At 34.7% G+C, this 14,835-nt stretch overlaps 1 protein-coding gene across 3 annotated transcripts in view; it reads left to right on the top strand.

The window, feature by feature from the left end:
• The first annotated feature begins 10,207 nt into the window (after window positions 1-10,207).
• The window catches only part of LOC115446756 (myosin-IIIb), a 43,583-nt gene continuing 38,955 nt past the window's right edge, over window positions 10,208-14,835 (top strand). For 2 of the 3 annotated variants that reach the window (XM_030173538.2, XM_030173539.2), the window contains exon 1: window positions 10,209-10,444. The gene's annotated coding sequence lies outside the window, so the exon portion shown is untranslated. Of the gene's footprint in view, window positions 10,445-14,835 lie in introns of all 3 variants that reach the window. The other variant, XM_030173536.2, reaches the window with a different exon arrangement.

A 14,835-nucleotide genomic window follows, 5' to 3' on the forward strand; every position in this document is an offset into this window, starting at 1 on the left:
TTTAAAGGCGGCTGATCCCGCATTCAACACCGGAAGGAACCTGCGAACGGTATACTGGTTCCTCCCGGCTTAACGACTGCGGGGGCCAGGAGGAAAAGGGGAAAAGGAAGAATGGAAGAGAAGTGTGGGGGAAGGAAGAGGAAGTAATAGGATGGGCGGAGAGGAAAGGGAGGTGAACTGTTCTACGAGTCCCTGTCAGACCCCCCATGTGCACTTGCTACCATGGGGGTGTAGGCATCACCTATAGTGTGCCTAGGTCCGCGACATAATGTCCCCCCGTGCATGGGCGTGCATTCGGTGTGAAGACCGAGCGCACAAGAATTACCTCGGGGGGGGCGTCCAATAAAGTTAAGACGGGACGTTGTTCTCGTCCATAACGCATTATATTTTGATATTTTGTCGCTTCAATTACAATAATGGCCAACAACTGGGTGAATAAATATGACTATGAGTGATGACCAATGAATACACTCGAATTAGCTGTTTTCATATTCGTATACGCCTGTACTCGGCAAGTATCTTTATCGGGGGTCTATAAACAAATCAATGCCATCTATGAAACGATACGAAAATATTTTACTCAAACTTTATTACTCAATTTAGGTTTCCTTTGGTATAATGAAGTTCGCACGCATATTCCGAGATGGCGCTAGAAGTTATGACAATATTAAATTTTAGATCAATGGCATGCATGATCAAAACATAATATTTAAATGTTCAAAAACCCATATTATATTGCAGGTTCATTATGACCTTTTGACAACCTTGTTTATTAGGTGGCACTATCAAAAACGAATTATAATAATTTATATGACCAGTTGCATCAAGGCACGTATCAAGGCGAATACGAAAAATCGAGTGGCCCTAATGAAGTAAAAAAGAACAATAATATACAAGAAGTTAATAGGCGGCAAAGAAAGATCATTAAAATAAAAATAAAAAATTCACATCAGGCCCCTATTCTCGAAGAGGGTAGCAAGAGAGCAGCCGGGTGCTCACTTATCGCCATTTCGAACACAAAATCCACTAGAATAATACTATTTTTATAGAAAACGTAGAAAATAACCAGATACGGTAGCTAATGGTACATGATCACTACCACTTATGAAGAATGAACACTGATCGTGTGCTTCCCAATTCCCCGCTCGCACTATTCTAATCGCGCTGGATCATCAGCTTAAAACGTGTCTTTAACACTTTTAATATATTTAATATCTTAATATTGACTTACTATTCACAAAAAATATGTATTAACTTGTTAATATATTTTGATTCATTCATAGGTTACGTCTGAAAACATGTTGATTGAGTTGATTGGTTAAAAAAATTAAAGCACAAAATATTATTGTTGCTAATTACATACATGCATAGAGTCGAACATGCGGCTCATTGCAGCGTCGGGTTGCTGTCTTTTGAGAGGATTATATCTGCCAGCTGGAAATGTATTTTAATAATTGCTCTTTATTTTTATTGTTATCAAACATAGTAGAATTCAAATTGTTGTTCATCAGGATCTTAAGAAAATAGTAAAGTTTGAGCTACTCTATTTCTTACACAAAGCAGTTGAGAGGCATAAGTGATATGTACCTATAATTTATGTGATGCATCCAGCAATACGGCGCGCTAAACATATTATTAGAAATTATCTACTCAAACTTTATAGAACATATGTTTACTTATTTTATTTATTTAGTTCTTTATTATACACTTGTACAAGAGGAAAAATACGTAGTATATTCACTTACAATTAATAGAGTACAATTGGCATATAGAATGATAATTATATTTTAATTTGATTATGAAAATGTTACTAAATTATTGATTCCGAAGTTCTCCTCCTAAAGCATAAATCATTACAACTAATACTATTACATAGACAACTTAATAAGGAACATTTAGTATATTTTTTTTCAAAAAGAGCTAAAATATTTTTTTAAAGAAATTATTTTTAAGTCTGCATATTCCCGCCCGTAACTAATACCTACGCCATAAATTTAAAGAAAGAAGCTCAAGGCCGGTTACTTGGAAGAGGGCCATCACTGCAAGAGTTTATAGTTAAAAGGTGTACGATATAAGTTAGGCACTCCAAGCACGGAAAATCTACTTTGACGCGTATTTGTATATCTCTTGAGTAGAGCTGTGTGCAACTGCTGTTACGGTTTGAAGGATATTAAAGTTAAGGTAATTACTGGGTATTATAAGATTTAACATCTAAAGTTTTGGGGTCATGAGCACAGTGTAGTGTCATGCAATTTTGTCTTATCTTACTAATATAATAAATGCGAAAGTTAGTGAAAATTAAAAAAGAAAGAAAGAATAATTTACTGTCGCGGTACACGTGATATGAGTATATTAAAAAATAAAAACAAAGTGCTTAAAATATATTTCATGTCCCAAGGGTGACAACTAGGTGGCCATCTTAGCATAAGCTATGTCAAGACAACCAAAACACGGCACTGGTTTTCAGTGGCCATCTAATAATGTACTTAACGTAAGGACGCCGTAACTTCTGGATATTTTTATACATATTTGTAAGAAGTAAAGACAGGAAGAACTGATTGGATTTAGATGAAATTAACACATAGGCTATTTTTATCTTGGTATTTTGCTCCCATAAGAAATAATGGAATCTTTAATCTGATTTTTAAATACATGATGTTGGTGTCTTACAGAGTTTTGAAGTGGGAAAGGCTTTTCACACAGAAAAGCCGCGAGCAACACCTAGAGCAATATAAATTTCTGGGTAGTATTGAATTTGTATATTTTGGCAAACATAAGGTGAACGACTTGGCTCAGATTTAAATTTTGTGACATATGTACCATGATTCAAGAAATAAATAAACATAATGGCATTTCTTAACCAATTATTAGTTTCTGTGAACTAGAACTGCATAATGTTTGCTTAGCATTTTGTAACACTTTTAAACAAATAATACATGAATGCTATAATATAATATATACTAATAAATGCATAGCAATGTGAAACAGTTCTGTAGTCGAATACTAGCGCACGGGACACGGGCTTTATAATTTGACCAAGAGAAGCTATTTGTGGTGAAAATACAACCTGCCATTATTATTAACTGCAGATTTCTAGAGCCGCCTTTCAACAAAATTATATGCTAGGGACAGACTTGTTTTCTCCAACAGTACTAGACAACAAATAAATTAGGTACTTCGTCTCTCCTTTCGATGTTTTCTTTTAATGAAATGATGTGGTAATCATAGGATATTGGTTATACTTCCGGTGTGTTTACTGATGATAGTTTCCAATAAAAGAAATAACTTACCATACGTAGCAGTTCCTAAAAGAAAACGAAACCGCAACAGAGGTCAAGAATTTTGTTCCACTAACAATCGCGTCAAAATGTCAAGGTTACTTTACACAGCTATACATATGCTTGATAAGTTGATTCAAGCTAGGCCTTAATTAGTAGCCTATTATGAGTTATATACGTTTCAAAATTAATATTAGTTTTACTTTTTTAAACCAAACATAATTAAATTATGTTTATTATATAACCAAAAATATTGATATATTTAATTTCCATTGGCGCATAATAAGATCGAACGGAATACAAATTGGATATAACTATCTGAACTTCTTTCACTTTCAAAGGAAAAGTACCAAATTCGATTCTGTCCACGTGAGTCATGTTAAGTTTAGGAGAGAATGTCTTGTGATGCCATTGAATGAGATCATCTTTGCCATGCACGTCGCGTACGCCGTTATATATCTAAAGGTGTGCTTCTTTTTAAATATACAAAAAAAGTTAAAATTTGTTTTAAATTATATTTTGTCGAGTTTCATATCGTATCATGGGACGGAAGACACATGGCGAAAATGAGTGTCCTAATTGCGTCTCTGCCTACGCTTTTTAGGATGAAAGCCAGGAGCATGCGCATTATATTAATCAACAAATTAACAGTGTTTAAATAGTTGTATACATATAACTAACCAATGTATGTCGCGGATTCGCGCTCTGAGTATTCCTCATGTTTCCTATTACGTTACATAGGTAAGATTTCTACATAATTACTATTCTATATTAATAGAATTGTACGGCGATTCACGTAATAAATTCGTGGAAGATTTGAAACTTGTGATTCATGAATAAATTAAATTCAATATGTTTTGAAGTGCTGTCTATTGTTAGACACGAAATGTTTAATAACCACATGGCGAACCTTGACGATTCGCACCTTTATAGAGGTATCATATTGAATAAACGTCATGAGATCATAATATTTATTCAATATGATATCTCTATAAAGAGGCTTGACTCGCGATTAGTTCCAGACAGCAAAGCCAATAGGTTAATTTGAAGCAAGAAAAAGCTCAGAGAAGGTCTAACACTGTTTGATAGAAAACCATCTTGAAGCTCTGTTATATTTTCCTTATCTAGTAAGATTAAAGAAAAGCTAAATATCCATCTCTTTTCTTAAAAGAACAATTCATACTGTAATAAAAACATCTTAGATTCATACAATATTCAGCATCTGGGATCATGAACTGTGATCAATTACACTGTTGCTGACCTTCAGGTACAAAAACATGAATAAATTCGTTACTCAAAAAATACGGAACTCAAAAACCTCTTTATAAAAAGAATGCATTCTGCCTTTATCTACTGGCATTCAAATCACGAACACCTTTTGTCAAGATACAAGCGATCTTGAGACTTGAGATTTCTTTGTGTCTACTGAATTTACAATCACTTTATATGAGCTTTTTCAATCAATATTCTAAAGGCGACACAGAAAGTAGTGTATTATAGAATGCAGGAGAAAAGATGGTAACGAGAAAGGTAAATTTACTTTTCATTTCTTTTTTTTCTAGTTTAACTGACTAAGAATTAGCTTGACAGTAGGCAAGGATGACCTCTCAACTGCCTATCATAAGAGGCCACTAAAAGGGGCCACCACGGGTCGCGGACACGCAGCGGGGAGTACGCGACCTTAGAACTTAATGTAAGTACATTTAATGATACGCCTCAAAGATCGAGACGACATGATATCAATGAAATAAATAGTGCTGCCATAGATGCTTCTGAATTTATATTCTTACGGGGATTCCATTACCAAATGAAGACGAGGTTTAAACAGAGTTGTGCAGAGGCAGTTGCGACTGTAAAGTAAACTTATTCAGAGGCCCTGGAGAAAACTCTACACGCGCGTACGTTTATTGAGCTGGCGAAACAAAATTGCTAATGCTTAGGGATCTGCAGCCTACCCTAATGTCAGCTGGGTCATAACACTGGTGAATCCGGTAAAAACGGAGCTGTCTTCTCGGCCGTAATCACTGCACTGAGCTACAATGCCAAATGAATTTCACTGATGATGAAATAAAAGTACAATGCCAAATTGAGAGTGTAATTTTTTCATTGTATTTAAGGATCTTTAGAGGTTATTAGAGACTAGCTTTTGCTCGCGGCTCCGCCCGCGTTATAAAGTTTTTCAGGCTAAAGTTTTCCATTATAAAAGTAGTAGTTTCCCGGGAGCCTATGTTCTTCCCAGGGTTTCAAACTGTCTCCATACCAAATTTTATCTTAATACGTTGGGTAGTTTTTGAGTTTAAGACGTTCAGGCAAACGGATGCCCTGCTGCATGGACTTTGTTTTATAATATATTTTTTTAGAACTTTTTAAGAGGAATAATCCCGACATACATCATTGTTGCATAACTTTAACCGTTTACGCAGCGCACGCAACGGAAGCTCTCAAAACTAATAAATTGTCCCCGTATTTGTAACATGTTTCATTACTGCTCCGCTCCTATTGGTCATAGCGTGATGATATACAGCCTATAGCACCCCACAAATAAAGGGCTATCCAACACAAAAATAATTTTTCAGTTTGGACCGGTAGTTCCAGAGATTAGCCATTGCTGCTCCGCTCCTATTGGGTATAGCGTGATGATATATAGCCTATAGCAATCCACAAATAAAGGGCTATCCAACGCAAAAGAATTTTTCAGTTTGGACCGATAGTTCCTAAGATTAGTAAACAAATATAATGAGAAAGCTTCGAACTGCTAAGCTATCGGAAGTTACACGTGTCATTGTGAGTCAACCATAAAAGATAGACATATGCTGTCGTGGGATATTTTTTACATAATTTTAAGGAGAACATTTCCGTCATACATGATTTCTATGTAGCTTTAACCATTAAGGTTGCACACGCGACGGAAGCTTAAAAAATGGAGTAACTTCTCCCGTTTTCCCAACATTTCCCTTCACTGCTCTGCTCCTATTAATTGTAGCGTGATGAAAAGTATACTATAACCAGCACAGGAGTATGAAAAATAATTGTACCAAGTTTCGTTAAAATCCGTCGAGTAGTTTTTGTTTCTATAACGGTTATACAGACAGACAGACAGACAGACAGACAGACAAAAATTTTACTAATTGCATTTTTGGCATCAGTATCGATCCCTAATCACCCCCTGATAGTTATTTTTGAAATATATTTCATGTACAGAATTGACTTCTCTACAGATTTATTATAAGTATAGATTATCAATTGTGACATAACTATTATCCATATTTAATTTAAACTGGACTTTATTTATAATTGTTTTTATATATCTGGGAGGCTTACACTGCAATAAGTTTTCTGCAAAGTGCCAGTTGCTGGTCTTACATCGTTTCACTGTCACGTGAATGTCTTTCGAATAAAAAAAAGTTTCATCGTAATTCGCAGCATGTGCTTCGCTCTCCCTCCTTATCTGACAAACTACAATGTATTGTGAGGAATAAGAGTGCCGCGAATTTTTTTTAAGACTTCATTCAAATGTATTGCTTCTTTTCTAACGTTTTTGTAAAATTTTAAGCTTCCTTTTAGTTTGAAGAATTTATTCTGCCCAAAGAGTGTCCGGAAGAGAGAATAATCCAATATATCTATAAATGGAAACTAACCGTATGCATAATTTTGTAGTAGCGATTATCCACTTTAAGCTATGGTATTATGTTAATAAGATATATCATGAAATTGGTTTTACGAATTTGCATTTAGTATATTTCCATATGCTAGTAAATAATAAGGTATTCATTTACTTAAGAGCATCTAGCGTTATTTCATCTCCACGACTTCACTTGGGAAGTGATAGTAAGCACTTCAAGTGATATTGTAAAGGGTTTCACCTTACGCCTTATATTACACTTCCTCGATATATTTATCATCCATGTGGTACCTTACTTCCTTGCTATTATTATAAACGTGAAAGTGTGTTTATTAGTATTTTACGCAGCAAAAAATGACATTTATTGTTTCTAAAGATAGGATTTAAGCTGGCAGGTTGCATGTTCTTTGTACGGAAAATAAAAAACATTGCGACTTTCATTTTGGGGGAAACGTTGCAAACGATTTTGCATTTATATCATATTAGGTTTTGCTTGCGGCTCAGCCAGCGTAACAAAGATTTTCAGGGATAAAGTGCCTACTATATATATTTCCACGAGATAAAAATCCTCAAACTATATCTATACCAAATTTCATCGAAATTGGTTTAGTGTTTCAACCATAAAAGCATAACAGACAGAAATAGAGTTGCTTTAGCATTTTTAAAGTATGGATGTTAGCCTATCACTATAACATATATTATTATGTAATTTCTCTACAATATTAAAATTAAAGAGCAAGACACCTTATTATTTTCAATAAAAAAAATTAAATTATTTATACACATGAGTCATGAATTATCTCAATTTACATATCCGTATGCAAAGGGAATTGAACTTAAATCATCAATCACGGATGATAGAGTGCTGATAAGAAAATGGAGATCACAGATCTGTTGCATCTCTTGAATTTGTTTTTATGCAATAGACGAAAGCTTAATTTCGCAATATTTAAGTTATTAGTTATTAGACAGGCAATCTAGATAGTACTCATTCAATTACAATTTATTTTGAAATATAATTAACAATGTGCTATTTATTTTAGCTTGTTTATATTTGACGAGTATCTAATATTAAGCGGCTATAGCCCAATTGGGTGTGAAACGGACTACCGAGACGAGTGTCCGCAGGTTCAAATCCCAAGAGCACACAACTCCGAATTTTCTAAAATTATGTGTGTATTCTTTGTGAATTATTGCTTGCCTTAACGGTAGAGGAATACCATGCATACCTTGGAAGTTTTCTATACAAATTTTGAGGGCGTGTGTAGTCTACCAATCCGAAATAGGTCCAGTATATTAAATTATGTTAGAGTTTATATACAGCACGCAACCGATATCTAGCGCCACATTATAGGTTGTTACTGTGATAGCAGTGACTATAGTCACGAATTCCCTTCACAAATTGCTAAGGTCAGCACATCTAAAACTCACTGGTGGATCTACATCTTATACTGATACTTAGACAGATACAATTGTAGTGTACTGGCTGGTACGTTTTTCTTGATATAATGTTTTGTTTTAAAGAAATGTCAGTTTGTAAATAAATGGATTCAGAAGAACAAACTCAGAATATTATTTCCATGTTTCTTGGAATTCTACAACAATAATTTAATAATATACAATGGTATATATTATTGATGTATTGCGTACATTTTTGGGGAAATAAGAACAAGCAGGACCAGGCATGGAGATACCTATTCTACTCATTCTAATTTCCACAGATTTACCCTTTCTATACAGGTGAGATATTTTAAAATGGTAAACTCTCAATGTTTTAACCGATTTAAAAAAGGAGGAATTCGCCATGTTTTTTGTTAATGTTTGGTACCGCAGAACTCGGTCATTTATGAATAAATTTGGATTAATTTGTTTTTATTCGAAAGCATATACCTATCTCCAGATTGGTCTCATAGATGTTTTTTTTTTCAAAATCACGTCAGTTTGGTTTTAAAACTAAAATAACTGGAATAATTATGTCGTCCAAGTACACGAAATTGCGAACTTTGCTTTCTTATGAAGTTTTTAGTTATGTTTTTACCTCGGTCGGTTGCTTATGCTGTGCTTCGTAATTTACATGCTATACAGACGCTCTCAACTTGTTTCACCAGATTCAATGGCGTCAACGAACAGCCAATAATTGGTTTTAATGAAATTTTAGTGAAACTAACAGTTACTTCAACTAAATTTCCAAACAGATTGGTTAGTGACTTTGCTGCCTCAGGTTCAAAGCGTGTTGGTACGATGTTTATTCTAGACGCGGGACCCAGCAACCGGCGAGCGACCTACACGTCTCATAATGAAGTTATAAAAAACAAACGTCCAATCTGTTTGTCTTCATTGTTTTTTATTAACAGCGTGTTGTATTCTGATTTGACGTGGAAACGATAAAGAAGGTCGACTGCACAAGGTTTTAGCAATATTGATTCAGATAAATTTTATATTGAGATAATATTTTTTTATATCTCCAGTGCAACCAAAGATAAGATTTGTTGCGTACGTAGATAATAATAAATTCAGTGCATAAATCAAATAAAAAGGAAAATAGATCGCAAATTGTTTAAAATAATATAAACAATTTATAACCAATACCATAGAAGAAATTGTTTAGTTTCTCAACAACTAATTAAAATAATTGCTAATTTTACTATAAGACAGGTTCATGGGCATCACAAGAACGTGTATCCATGGCAATATGCTCTTCATAATTCTGATTTTATCCTAAACATGTCTGTCTTTTCTTTTATCTCCATAATATTATAACTGAATGATAAAAAAAATAGCATCAACAACTTAACAAAAAAACACGATGTAGACTACCGCGACTTTTCTGATCTTACTTTATTGTAGGTGATTCAACTTTAGTTTAGGAGATAACGATTTACAATTTCGTGTTTGGAGGACAAATTAGCGGAGTCACTACCTTAATCGTCTGCTGAGCCTGTTAGATTAGGTATATAGAGTTTTATTCGATATGTGTCATATCACAGTATTTTATCTTTAGCACACATACCAAATTAATATGTTATCGAGGTGAATAAACCTTTCTTTTCGCAGTTAAACGCACCTAATAGCCATGGTTTCACAACCGAGTCACGCATGTACGATAAAAATGTCGAAAATTGAGATAGTCCGATGGAAATTGCGACACGGTAGAACTGGCAATTTTTTCACACGTTCGCAGTTTTGATCTATTTATCCGTAAATAAACAAGGTGATAATGTTATCTGGGTGTTTATCTGCAGAATGCGTCAAGCTCAGGGTGGCGGGTGGTGGGTGGGGGGGTCGCGTTCCGTTAGCCGGCAGCCGCACGGCGCGGCGCGGCGCGAAGCCACAGCTGATTTCACATGTGGCTGACGTCTGACCGCGGCGCCGCGCGCTCGCCTAGTGCTCTGTTGTGAAAATGCCGGTAACTTAGCCGGCACTGTTACTAAACAATACCAATGAAATGTGTATGTGCTGATTAATTGTATCGTATTCGCCAAGAGAATTAACCATATACGGAATATCTTGCTGCACTTTGGCAACAATTCAGTTTTGATTGCGGGTAAGATTATAATTTTATAAAATTTGGTATAATATTATCGTAGCATATTATTATAATACATTCTATTTTTTGGTATTAAATACAATATTATGGTGAACGTATGTTAGATCTAATTAAGTATGTATTATTACTGTACGCTAAAGCAATATAATGATATTTTGAAAAACATACTTATATTTTTAAAATTCATATTTTTATTTTATGGCAATATAATACTTATTTATCTGTTGGTGGAATATTCCAAAGTTTATATACAACTAATTGCAGGTAGTTCATAAATTTTCACCGAACATTTTACAAACAAACAAAATTTGAAATTGTTCAAAAGAATCGTAAACATGAGCTCAAATTGAAACCTGTTCTTACTACATTCATCAAAATTATTTTAAACCATCAAATCGTTCAATCAATATTAAATGCAATAAAAATCAAATGGGAGGAAATGTTCGCGAATTTTATATCCGATGAGTAATTTACAAGTTTTTTATGTAACTTAATAGATATTTTTTATTTATTACAACTTTCGTCTTCATAACGAGATTAAAGATCGTTCATTTATATTAGAGAAAAGTCTATTTGGTGAAGTTTTACTTACAAAACCAACTTCGAATTAAATAACAATTAGTGATAACTTGGCGCCTCTGTTTACAGCGCATGAGCACAAACGATACGACTTGCGTAAAGACGAATGTCCGTTATAGGAGTTGCATTGGTGTGTATCGGTCGCAGGGTTTACACTTTTTTATTTACTAATAATCTACAATTAAGTATATATAAGACTTCGTTGACGGTCGTCCACTTTTTAAATAGAAAAAAATCTGCAACATTTAAGAACACAACAACATTTAAACATCTTTATAAGGATTTAGGAAATTTGCTTATGATTTTTATAGATATAAAAAATATTGTTTAAGCCGAATTATTTTAAAATCAGCCGCATATTAGTTATAAGAAATATTCTATAAGAAAAATTGACGTGTTCGCAGAAAAGCATTAAGGGCATATGTTTTGCACTAGACCTAACACTCATTGACCTTTGTACTTATAGCACTGTAGTTTGTATAGCATTTATAATATTCGATATATCCACTGTACATTATAGCACCAACGGCTCCCACGCTTAATGTCTTTGGTTGCGAATAGTGATGAAGCTAGCATTATATCGGATCACTTACTACTAAACTTCCCTTTTTCGAATATGTACCTAAACAAATAAATACACATCACGCCTTTATCCCCAAAAAGGTAGGCAGTGATGCAACCAGGGCACTCTCTTTTCGCATGTGTGCTCCATCGTATCATGTGATAGGGGCAAGCTTAACACCATAACAGGCACAAATTCCAAATTCTGGATTGATTGTGGGCAGAGAAACTTAATATCGTTTAGGCCCACCCGGAATTCGAACCCAGGACCTCAGAGCGGTGTCGTATCGAGCACACAACATAACTGTGCCAAGGAGGCAGTTCAATAAGCAATATATTTCTGGATACTTAAAATAAACCCAACAGCTTACGTTTATGCATGATATGTGGTTCACGACTCTGGAGATATTTTCACTGTTGCAAATTCTATGATTGTAACTGATTGTTCATAAAAGCTGAATTCTGAGTGTTGGTCAACATCGTGATGGCGTTGTCAGAATGTTTTAAAAATAGTTAATTAAGTATGTATTGTTTAAAACGGTAATTTCCTCGTCACTGGATGTACCAAAATGCTTAACTTTTAAAAATAAATGAATGTTCTTTTAATAACCAAAAAGATTTAGTTACCCAAGGCCTAATTATTTTCGTCTAAGAAGTAATTAACTACAGAATACAACCCTATTTCTTTTCTAGCATAACGCATGAACGAGTCACGATCATTCATTTGATATTTAAATATAATTGAATCCTCATAGTTTTTACTGCCTAGCATTCGCATTGTTACGATGGGAGTACCATGGATTGTTCTGGATGTTCACATGATTTCCTATAGCGCACCCACGGTTTTACTCAAACTACATGCGTGTACCGTTATGCCGGATCAGTGTAATGGGGACATTTCATATGAAATGAACATACTTACGAACATATAGATGACAATTTGCTACACCGCAAGGTATAACAATGTATGTATATTGCAAATATTGGATGTTTTGTACACTGACGGATATATCGTAACAAGCTACTTTAAATAACATTGGTAACTGATAATTGCCAAAACATGAGATGATTTTTTCCTTCACAGGATTGTCGTATATATCTTGGTGGAAAGATTATTTTATGTTTTTAATATTTTGATTTAGGGCTTTTCCTCCTTACTTTAGCATGACACATGTTATGAAAAAAAACCTGTTGACATAATGAGATTCTATTTGGTTCATATTACTAACTCTTATTTCCAAGAATATGTAGTCTTGAATTTCCTATTTAAACTCTTAAAGCCAAGGCCGGTCACATCATATCATTTGTCAAAAATAACTTGATCGCTGATAAGCCAGCAAAGTCAAAGCTGAGCGATAGTTGTTTGGAACTAAGAATTTAAAATAATATTTTATATGTTGTTATTTTAATACTTGAAACAATTTACGAATAATATAACTCAACGCCAGTACGTAACATTCTTATAAAAATATCGAATATACATATTATGCTAATTAATGGTCAAGTAATGTCAAATTTAAATAAAAACCAAATGCTTTCTTTTATATTTACATACCGCCAGTGGATTTGGTAAACAAACGCAGCGTGCATTAGAAACGAACGGTGGCCTCCGGGCGAGACTCTTCCGGATGTAATTGTAAGCGACATCAGTTATTTCGTGCTAAGTTAATTCCCTTTTATTCAGGCTCTTTCTGGTTTGTATTATACTCGATCAAATTTATTAAATTTTTTATCATAGCATCTCGCCGTTCTTAATTATCAGGGGCAATCAGGTATCACACCTTGATTAAATCATCTCATCAGTGGCGTAGTTCTTGTATTAGCTCTTGCCTCCCGAGGCATTACCAAAATTTGCAGCCCAATATTTCAAGAAATAAGAGTCATAGGCGCTCCTCCTCCCCCCTAATCACTGATGCATGCAACAAAAGTAAAAGAAGATTAAAGGTATTATTTTACGCATTTTATTGCCTCATTAAAAGGTTCGTTGGCATCAATACAACCCTCGCCCTTCCCCCTACCTCGGTGCGCCGCTGCATTTCATTTATAGGGCTAAAACTTAGTCTCAGATCTTGCGGAGACACTTTATTGAACTAGCTAATGAAAATACCAGGTAATACGAGACTTAATAATAATAATAATAATATCAGCCCTGTATTATATACTTGCCTACTGCTGAGCACGGGTCTCCTCTACTACTGAGAGGGATTAGGCCTTAGTCCACCACGCTGGCCTAGTGCGGATTGGTAGACTTCACACACCTTCGAAATTCCTATAGAGAACTTCTCGGATGTGCAGGTTTCCTCACGATGTTTTCCTTCACCGTTAAAGCGCACGATAAATTCACAAAGAATACACACATGATTTTTTAGAAAAGTCAGAGGTGTGTGCCCTTGGGATTTGAACCTGCGGACATTCGTCTTGGCAGTCCGTTCCACACCCAACTAGGCTATCGCCGCTCTCATACGAGACTTAACATCTTAGATCTCAGGGTGGCGATAATAAAGTATTGAGATGGAAAAGTATATCTACGTAGTTAGTGCTTGCTAATAGTAGTCGAGAGGCGACTTACTATCGAGTATTTGATCTTTTAATCTAGCCATGCGGTATATAAATAAAAAAAATATCTATATCAATTACAAAATATCACAGAATTTACCTAAGATATACCGGTCTCTAACATGGCCCACCATCCACATGATTTTTTTGTATTGTTCAAAATATATTAATATTTTTAATTATTTAGTTACTGAATTTTATATTATTATGTAGTGTATATGTTGCAATTCAATTAAAAATATTTTTATATATATATATTTTTTTTAAAGAAATGTTTTAATCTACATTTAAAAATTAATTGGGTTACCAATAGTTCCGTTACCTTATAGTATATTTATACATCCAAGCTGATACATAAAATCATTGTTACCAACCTACACAAAAAAATCTATTAAATTTGTTGCGGTATCACTCTCCAAACCTTTTATAGCCTACTTACAATTATAATAATACCCATTGCGGCTGATTCGGGCATCGGTCGCGGTCGGAAAGTGTTCCAACAATACTTCACGGCGTCAATCGGAGCGGATGGACCGATGCGCTCACAATTGCACGATATCGGCCTCGTTCTTACAGATTTCTCTACTAGCTACGCCCAGACAGATTAGTGTAACACTTCAATTCGTTCGCTGTCGAAACATTCGTTGCATGCCGCAGTCTTACGTTACGTTTCGGATGTTAGTACATTGTTC

The sequence above is a fragment of the Manduca sexta genome, chromosome 25 (genome assembly GCF_014839805.1).
Source record: "Manduca sexta isolate Smith_Timp_Sample1 chromosome 25, JHU_Msex_v1.0, whole genome shotgun sequence".
NCBI lineage: Eukaryota > Metazoa > Arthropoda > Insecta > Lepidoptera > Sphingidae > Manduca > Manduca sexta.